Source organism: Hyperolius riggenbachi, chromosome 9, assembly GCF_040937935.1.
Source record: "Hyperolius riggenbachi isolate aHypRig1 chromosome 9, aHypRig1.pri, whole genome shotgun sequence".
NCBI lineage: Eukaryota > Metazoa > Chordata > Amphibia > Anura > Hyperoliidae > Hyperolius > Hyperolius riggenbachi.
This window is the reverse complement of record NC_090654.1, coordinates 144,605,027-144,614,704: the sequence shown is the minus strand read 5'-3', so window position 1 is coordinate 144,614,704 and position 9,678 is coordinate 144,605,027. Positions and strand designations below refer to the sequence as shown.

Here is a 9,678-nt window from a genome sequence, read left to right as displayed (position 1 = left end):
CGAGGAGGAGTGATTTATGATCAAGGAGAAAAAATATTAGGGGATGCTGCCCGTTGTTTCCTCTGGATGTTTATCCGTATATATATATATATAATATATATTTATTTTTATTATATTTTTATATTTAGATGTTTTAATATAAGTGCTTCAACCTGGTTAGTTTATGAATTTATTTTATGCACTTGTTTCTCTTTTAACGCAGATCAGTACGTGACATTTCAATGGTCACGGCTGTGAGAGGCGCCTCTTGTGCGTGCGCATCTCTCTGTTTACATATTTTTTGTCCTAGCAGGGCTGCCGTATGGTAAGGCGTCCGTTGCTAAGGAACCAATCGTATACTAATACGCGTCCCTTGCGCCATTGCGTCATCTGACGAAGGCGTGGAACGCCGAAACGCGTCATGACGCAATAGGCGCAAGGCAGCTGCCATCAGCGACTCCGTGTTCTCTGATCCGCCGCCGCTTGAGACCGATCGGTTCCCCCGCTACTGGCCATAGTGAGGAGAAGCATAGGACGGAATTAACATCCAGAGGACGTGGGGATCTGCCTCTTCAGTGTGATAAGTGCACTTTTCTATTTTTACACTGTACGTGTGATTTTACTTGCTCAAAGGAAGCATATTAAAGGTTAATGCACCAGAGAGCGCTTCTTTTTGTCTTCCCCTTTCCCACTGTTTTTTACAGCCTCTTACTGGTTCCCAAGTAAGATAGGAGCTGCACTCTGGGGAAGCTTGACGTATCTTTGTGAGAAGAGTTCTGGATTGGAGCGCAGTGGACTTATTTTGGTTTTCATTCTGGAGAGAGAACTACCCTGCCTGCCTACCCAAAGCTAAACCCACAGACAAATGGCGGAGAAATGACGTGAATCGGGTATTCTTTTACCCGAACCACGTGCCCCGTTCGGCCAATCAGAGCGCGTTCGGGTCCGAACCACGTGACCCGTTCGGCCAATCACAGCGCTAGCCGAACGTTTGAGTAACGTTCGGCCATGCGCTCTTAGTTCGGCCATATGGCCGAACAGTTTGGCCGAACACCATCAGGTGTTCGGCCGAACTCGAACATCACCCGAACAGGGTGATGTTCTGCAGAACCCGAACAGTGGCGAACACTGTTCGCCCAACAATAGTTACCATCTGTATCCCATTTATTTTGTATGAACAACTACCAAGGGGTGAGCAGCACAAACAAACTTTAATGCAATTTTCTTTCAAAGCATGCATGCAGCAATGGCAATCCCCTATCTCCACAAGAAATATATAAATACAGAGGGGCTGCAGCACACAACAGGAAAACAGTGACAGGGGCTTTTGGTTATGCTTTAAAGCGCTTAAGCTCACCAACTGCACCAAAGTGTCCCCAATCTGGTAAATAGAGATGTCGCAAACCTCCCATTTTCCGGCGAACTTCGCAAACCGCCATAGACTTCAATGGGCAGGCGAACTTTCAAAACTACAAACACTGTTTCTGTCCACAAAAGTGATGGAAAAGATGTTTCAAGGGGTCTAAAACCTGGAGGGGGGCATGGCGGAGTGGGATACACACCACAAGTCCCGGGGACAAATACGGATTTGACGCACAGCAGGGTTATAATCCCTAAAAGGCAGAAATCACATTGCATTCATAATTTGGAGGCCTAAAGTGCTTGAAAACATCTTGCGTGTGTAGACATGGATCAGCAGGTAGTGTAAGTAGTGTACTGCTTCACACTGACAGACCAAACTCACTGTGTAACGCACCGCAAACAGCTGTTTGTGTAGTGATGGCCGTGCTGGACTGGTGCGCACGATGGCGAGATTGCTCTTCCGCAGTGATGTCAGGTAATGTCTGACTGCCTTATCAACTTTCGATGGTTCTTTCTCTACCATTGTTAAAGCTTACATCTATATTTTTAAATTACTTTTTTTGCTGTCTGTTCAGTACCTTCAACGGGAATCTGTTATGGAGGGCAAGTTTGCCATTCATTCAACTGTGTGATAAACTTTCCATATTACTTTCTCAGTACCATGGTGACCACGGGTAATGACCGGGGAATCAGAGTTCGATTCCGGTCCGGAGTGGAAGCCTGAGAAACGGCTACCACCACACATCCAAGGAATGACCCAAATGTGCTGTATAAGTAATGTACCTGCCCTGACCGTGCTTTGCAGACCAGGCATCTGTGGTCACATGGACCCTTGACCCAACGGTGTGTGCCAGAGAATGACACCACTTGCCTTTCAACATCACGGTACAGTTTGGGTATCGCCTTTTTTTGAAAAATAATTGCGGCCTGGTATCTTCCACTGCTGTGTCCCAATTGCCACAAATTATTGGAAGGGCTCAGAGTCCACCAGCTGGTATGATAACAGCTGGCGAGCTAACAGTTCCGCCAAGCCAGCTGTAAGACGCCGGGCAAGGGGGTAACTGGCAGACATTGACTTCTTCTGCTCAAATATTTCCTTAACAGACACCTGGCTGCTGCTGTGGGCAGAGGAGCAGGAACCGCTCAAGGTGAGACGCGGAGTGGAGGAGGGTGGCTGTGAAGGTGCAAGGGATAAAGCGGCTGAAGATGCTGCACCTGAAGGAGGAAGAGGAGGCGGAGGATGGCTTTGTGTTTGTGTGCTGCTTTTCCTCAGGTGGTGTTCCCATTGCCATTTGTGCTTTCTCACCATATGCCTTTGTAAGGCAGTTGTCCCTACGTGGGTCTTGGTCTTTCCACGCCTCATTTTTTGCTGGCAGAGAGTACAGATGGCATTGCTCTCATCTGAGGCAGACGCACAAAAAAACCTCCACATCGCTGAGCCCTGGTGATGGCACTTTGGTGGTGGTGTCAGCAGCTGATCTTACAGGGCATGTTGGCTGGCTGTCCATAAGTGGCGATACATGCCGCTGGACACTGCCACGAGCTGTTTCTGATGACATATTTCACCAATCAGTGGACGAAAAAAAACGCGCAAAAACAGCCCCAGCCCAGCATAGACCTCTTAGTCAAGCTCTGGCTTTGTCCACGACAAAACCGGAAAAAAACGTTACCGCTCTGCAGCAGCGGCGACGGAAACCCGGATTGGTCAACTTCCCTTTTTTTCCAACTCCGGCGCCCCCTTGCTGCACTGTTGGGAACTCATGCTGCAACATCCATTAAGGTGCCCCACTTACAGGAATAATCCCATAAGCAACTCAGTACAGACCCTTTCCTGATCTGCGCTGTTCCTTGTCTCCCTGCCCCTAGCTGGGAAACAATTCCTATCCGTGGCCATGCTAGTCTTACAGTAATAGCTTGGTGCACGTATTCTGGCATTCCTTTCCATGGACCCAGGGAAAAGCTCTGGGGAAATACTTTGAAAACCGAGACACACAGTAGAATGTCTCTGTATTTCTACCCCCCTCCCTTTCAGCTGCTCTGCCCGGAGCCGCGAGCACAGCCTGACGTGACGTGGATCCCCAGCCCCTCCTCCCCCCTGCCATGACGTGTGGGGGCCATGACTCTTGGGGGCGGGCCCTCTCCACTGCCGCCATTTTGAGTCCTGGACTGCCAGCTAAGATGGCTGCTCCCATAGCAGCCTCTCGATCCTATAAACCTTAGGAGAGAAAACAACCTCACACAGAACATACATTTTATGCTCAATTACACAGCATCGATACACAGTGCAGAGAAAAACAAAAAATCAGCATTCCGCCACACACACTGTCTTCAAAACCGGAGAAAACACTGTCCCAGCTGCAATTATTCACCCAGGGACATGGAAAACTTCCTCTCTACACCAATCATCTGCAGCTTATCTCCGCCATAACTCCGAACTACTAAAGCGCGCAGCATAACTCTAAACCACATTAACAGCTAGTACTTCTGAGACATTTATCAGCCCTAGCTGACTAAACAACATTAAACATATGCAGAAATTTACAAACCTTTAAGCAGCTCTGACTGGAACGAGATAAGCTTGCTCCTCTCACTACGCTTTTCCACTATGGACAGAGAGGAAAAAAAACACACTGATCGGGCTCTGGAAAAACGCCAGCTCACCGAAGAAAAACCTTACTTCTAAGTTTAACAACTGTCTCAACTTCCCTCTCCTGTCTACTCAGCTACCTCTCTCTCCCCCATCTACTACTAACAGAGTGACACACAGCTGGCTTCTCTCTTGCTGCGGGGGACCCCCCCCCCCCCCACACACCTCTGGCCCATTTCCCAGTCTCTGTAGAGAAGGGGAGAGAAAACAAAAACCAATCGACATCTGACCAGCAAAAAAAACATGCCTGAGACAAATATAGAAATACCCACTATATAAGCTGTAACAAACATCACAGAAACATTAAAGCCCATACTATGTACGCTCTAGCAACACAGGAACATTGAATCCTAAGAAAAATCAAAGCACATAAACTCTGAGAACAGCACCCCGTATTTACCACGGAGCTGCTCCTAACCTCACCCCTCCCACCCCGCACGGGAGAGATGAGAAGCCCAGCGCCTCCACGCTGCAATTAACACAGAATGTACACATTAACACATTATCCTCTCCTTGTTATAACACCAAATACAACACAGATAACGCCATATAATAACGTAAATCATACATGCCTGATCAGCGGACTTCGTACGCCTGCCAATTCGACCAGCTTTTGGCAACTTCTCCATGAAACTGAGTGGATCCCTGGAACTCCTGAGCGTCATCTCTGTGTACCCACACTGGCTCAGCGGATTGATATCCAGCGGCAGCTGCCAGCCGGCCTCGGAGCGTTCCAGTCACCTGCGATCCGGTTTAGGCTAATGACTGCTGTGCACTTACAGTCAAAGTTTAACATCCCAGAGTTTCGCCGCTGGTTTCCTCGAAATGCAGCCGTGCGTCGGCTAACGCACACCACTTATCAGTATCAGCTTGATAAGCTTTACAGTCCGCGTCTATTCCGCTTGTTTTGCTGTGGAATATCTTGAAAACTTCTACGACCCCCGGCCCCTGTCTGCTTGTTTAGCTAGACAGTGTTCAATCAGGGTTTAAATTGGCTCCATTGTTATAACCATTGTCCCGGGTCCCAGTTATAAACTGTTCTATATCACCTTGCTTCGACACCACCGTCTCACAGACTGTGAGATCACTTGACTCTCAACACAGCAAGTAGGAGATAGACTTCCTCAGGCTTCTTCAATGTTTACGTTATTTATTCAAGTAACAGAAATACAGATAGATACAGTTTATCATCTCCTGGCAAAGCAGACTTCCATGTTGCGTTACAGCTGCGTGAGTACCTTACTGCTGAAGGTACCCAGGTCTTCTTGTATCTACTCTATGTTACATCTAGACTACCTATGTACAGCATACATTATATCAGATTACAGAAAGGAAAAACATACTTAGAGGTCCCAGTCAGCCTTGCTAGCTAGTGCGAAAGTAAGAAGCAGAATGCCCTCTCCATCGCTCACTCCGGGTTTAATACCGACTAGGAAAGAGTTAAATATGACATCATCTTCGCCATCCCCTATATCAGTCTATTGGTGGACCCACTTGTGGTGTCATCATACACACCTACTTGATTAATAATCAATGAGGCTTCTGACCTATATGCAGGAATGTAGATATTTACAAAACATGGCTGATGTTTATTGTTCTAGTGGCGGTACATGCCCAGGTCAGGGAGACCTGCGGCCTTGTCCACAGAACAGCTTCTTGGTATGTTCTAGTTCTGCTGACAGAACTGCAGATTTTCTCTCTCCGAGAAAATCCCCTTAAAGGGCAGGTCTGCTCATCAAGCCTTTTTGACTAACTCAGTCCAAATAACTGAGGCCTACTTAAATTATAACAAACTCCTGCGAAGTGTCAAATGGGGCGGATTTGGTCCTAGTAGTAGCAGTGGTGGCTGTGGAGGGAGATTGAGGAAGATGAGGTGTTCTGTGTTAAACAGTCAACTACGTCCTGGCAATCTTGGAAGTTGATGGCACGTGCCTTCTGAACACTGTACTTTGTTCCAGGGCCACACAAAATCATGTCAGCATGACTTTGAAAAGACCTGCCGGGTGGCCTGCCTCTGGCTCTGCCTTCTGTTTTGTCCATATTGGGGAGGAATGAAGTGAAAGGTATGCACTGACTTGACTAACGGTCACACAGGTGCAGTGAAAAGGTTGCAGTGACTGCTGGTATAACAATGTGCGGTCACACAGGTGCAGTGAAAAGGTTGCAGTAACTGCTGGTATAAAAGTGTGTAGTCAGACAGGTGCAGTGAAAACGTATGCAAGGACTGGTATATAAAACAGCGTGTGGTCACACAGAGGTGCAGTGAACAGGTAGGCAGTGACTGGCATATAAAAATTTGTGCTGTCACCCACAGGTGCAGTAAAGGTATACAGTGACTGGTATTACAATACAATGTGCAGCTGTCACACACACAGGTGCATTGAAAGGTATGCACAGAATGGTATATAAAACAGCGTGTGGTCACACAGAGGTGCAGTGTACAGGTATGCAGTGACTGGCATATAAAACTTTGTGCTGTCACCCACAGGTGCAGTAAAGGTATACAGTGACTGGTATTACAATACAATGTGCAGCTGTCACACACACAGGTGCATTGAAAGGTATGCATGGACTGATATATAAAACAGCGTGCAGCAGTCACACTAGGCACTGAATGTGCTGGGCAAGGCACAGTATAGCAATCAGCAAGGGCCAGCTGTGACAGACAGGGCTGTATATGCAGTGTCAGTGGGCCACACAAAAAAAACACACATCACAAGAACATTAGCTCTCAAAAGAGCTGTTTTGGTGGTGTTTTTCCAGCAACAAATATCAGCAAGGAGCAGTGGCGGCTCCAGCTTCAGATTTTTGGGGGGGCTCAAAGGAGGCACAAGGGCTGGCAGGCCGGGCTTGGCGGGGGGGGTAATAATTGGGCGTGGTCATGACGTCATGTGGGCGGGGCTAACTGTAATGTAGTTGTACCAGCTAACGTAGTTACATAAAAAAAAAATGATGTAAACGCACATAATGACAGATAGCCTTTCACCAGTAAATGCACATAAGAGTCAGCTTTTCAACAGTAAATGCACATAATGACAGACAGCGTTTCCCCAGTAAATGCACATAAGAGACACATTTTCACCAGTTAATGCATGTAATGACAGACTGCATTCCCACAGTAAATGCACATAAGAGACAACTTTTCACCAGTAAATGAACGTAATGACAGACTGCGTTTCCGCAGTAAATGCACATAAGAGACAACTTTTCACCAGTTAATGCACGTAATGACAGACAGCATTTCCGCAGTAAATGCACATAAGAGACAACTTTTCACCAGTTTATGCACATAATGACAGACAGCATTTCCCCAGTAAATGCACATAAGAGACAACTTTTCACCAGTAAATGCACATAATGACAGACAGCCAGTGTCCCCAGCATAGGTAGCCAGGTGTATAGCTGTCCCCAGTATATGTAGCCAGGCGGTGGTGGGCTGGGGGCCCCAGGGCAGCTCAGGCCTGGCTGGTGGTGGTGGGCTGGGGGCCCCAGGGCAGCTCAGGCCTGGCTGGTGGTGGTGGGCTGGGGGCCCCAGGGCAGCTCAGGCCTGGCTAGTGGTGGAGGGCTGGGGGGCCCCAGGGCAGCTCAGGCCTGGCTGGTGGTGGTGAGCTGGGGGCCCCAGGGCAGCTCAGGCCTGGCTAGTGGCGGTGGGCTGGGGGCCCTAGGGCAGCTCAGGCCTGGCTGGTGGCAGTGGGCTGGGGGCCCCAGGGCACCTTAGGCCTAGCTGGTGGTGGTGGGCTGGGTGGAAGGGCTCAGGCCTGGCTGGTGGTGGTAGGCTGGGGGCCCCAGGGCAGCTAAGGCCTGGCTGGTGTGGTGGTAGGCTGGGGGTCCCAGGGCAGCTAAGGCCTGGCTGGTAGTGGTAGGTAGGCTGGGGGCCAAAGGGCAGCTAAGGCCTGGCTGGTAGCAGGCTGGGGGCCCCAGGGCAGCTTAGGCCTGGCTGGTGGTGGTAGGTAGGCTGGGGGCCCCAGGGCAGCTAAGGCCTGGCTGGTGGTGGTGCGCTGGGTGGAAAGGCTCAGGCCTGGCTGGTGGTGGTAGGCTGGGGGCCCCAGGGCAGCTAAGGCCTGGCTGGTGTGGTAGTAGGCTGGGGGTCCCAGGGCAGCTAAGGCCTGGCTGGTGGTGGTAGATAGGCTGGGGGCCCCAGGGCAGATCAGGCCTGGCTGGTGGTGGGTGGGGGGCCCCCCAGGCCTGGTGTGGGTGGTGGTGCCACCTGGCCGATGGCCGTGCTGGTGCTAGGCTCAGGAGGGCAGCTCAGGCCTGGGTGGCTGCCTGCAGTGCCTGGTCAAACTGGTGCAAAAAAAAATTGAGTAGTGAACAGTCAGCAGGACAGGACACCCACCTTGAGCTGCAGACTGTAGCCTCTAGTCGCCGGACGGACCTGGCTGTGTGCGCTGCCGCTGACCACCGTCACCGTGGGTGGGGTGCCACCGTGCCTGCCTGGGCTGGCTGGGGGGGGTCACACACTGCGAGACTGGCTGCCTGGGTCGGGTCGCACTGACCGGGCGGTGACGACGAGTCACGTGCTGGGCTGGCTATGCGGGGCGGGTGCAGCGGCGAAATTACGGCGGGCGAGGAGGAGTGCACGCTGCAGGTCACGTGATGCCGGCATGCCGCCGCCGTGACGTCACGTGACATACGCATAGCGCGTACTAGCAGCAGCACCCGGGACTGGGCGGGGCGGCGGTGACTGATTGCTGGTGGTGGGTGGTGTGGTGAGGTGCGTGACAGTCAGTCAGCGCCAGCCCAAGCCCTCCTCGGCTCCTTCCATTCAGACTCCCAGCCAGGCTCGTCGTCACTGTCGGGTCGGACTCGGCGGGGGGGCTTTTAGGGGGGCTAATGAGTCGCCAGCTGGGGCTGAAGCCTGGGTAAGCCCCAGCGTGGCGCCGCCACTGGCAAGGAGCAAGCTAACAGACCTCCTAACTATCGTTTACCCTATCTCTCTGATGCCTCTCTCTTCTCTCACTAATACTGCAGCACACAGAGTGAGAACCGCCATAAAGTTTGTGAACGCGAACCCCCGATGTTCGCGCGAATAAGTTCGCCGGCGAACCGTTCGGGCCATCGGGAAGAAATTTCCATATTGTCAGTACCCGTTAATTGGTACCAGTTAGTTGAATTACAAATTAAAAGCATCACATGCTTGAAATTTTTTTTATACCATATACATATATATATATATATATATATATATATATATATATATATATATATATATATATATATATTCACATACACACAGGAACACAATATAATAGAGTGTGCACAAGCTTTTACTTTCTCCAGTCTTATTGTAGTTTCATATCCTTATGTGCTTTTAGCGTATGCCAGCTGTCACATTTGAGGATTCTAGGGAGTGGCCATCCCTATCCACTAGCATCTTACAGAATTTGGCTGAATCATTATCCCAGAATCCTCAGCTGTGGGAGTGCCAGTAATAGAAGCATTTTCTAGGAGAGGCTGCACCATCACACACTCAGTGACAGTCAGATACAGGCTGCTACTGCTAGACACCTGTCAGGACTGTACTCTACAAAAGCAGCATTCATCAACCTTACCTTCACAGACACTGTGAGTAGCCATGTTCAAAAATTATTGGCCATTATGCTGTTATATCTCTATGGTACTATAATGTGAAATTGCCTGGCTTCTGAATATCATAAGGGCTAGTCATTTCATTTGGATCCATCTATTTT

The 9,678-nt window shown here is 49.8% G+C and overlaps 1 protein-coding gene across 1 annotated transcript in view; it reads left to right on the top strand.

The window, feature by feature from the left end:
* The first annotated feature begins 9,418 nt into the window (after window positions 1–9,418).
* The window catches only part of MLLT11 (MLLT11 transcription factor 7 cofactor), a 27,210-nt gene continuing 26,950 nt past the window's right edge, over window positions 9,419–9,678 (top strand). The window contains exon 1 of the mRNA XM_068253598.1: window positions 9,419–9,553. The gene's annotated coding sequence lies outside the window, so the exon portion shown is untranslated. The remainder of the gene's footprint in view (window positions 9,554–9,678) is intronic.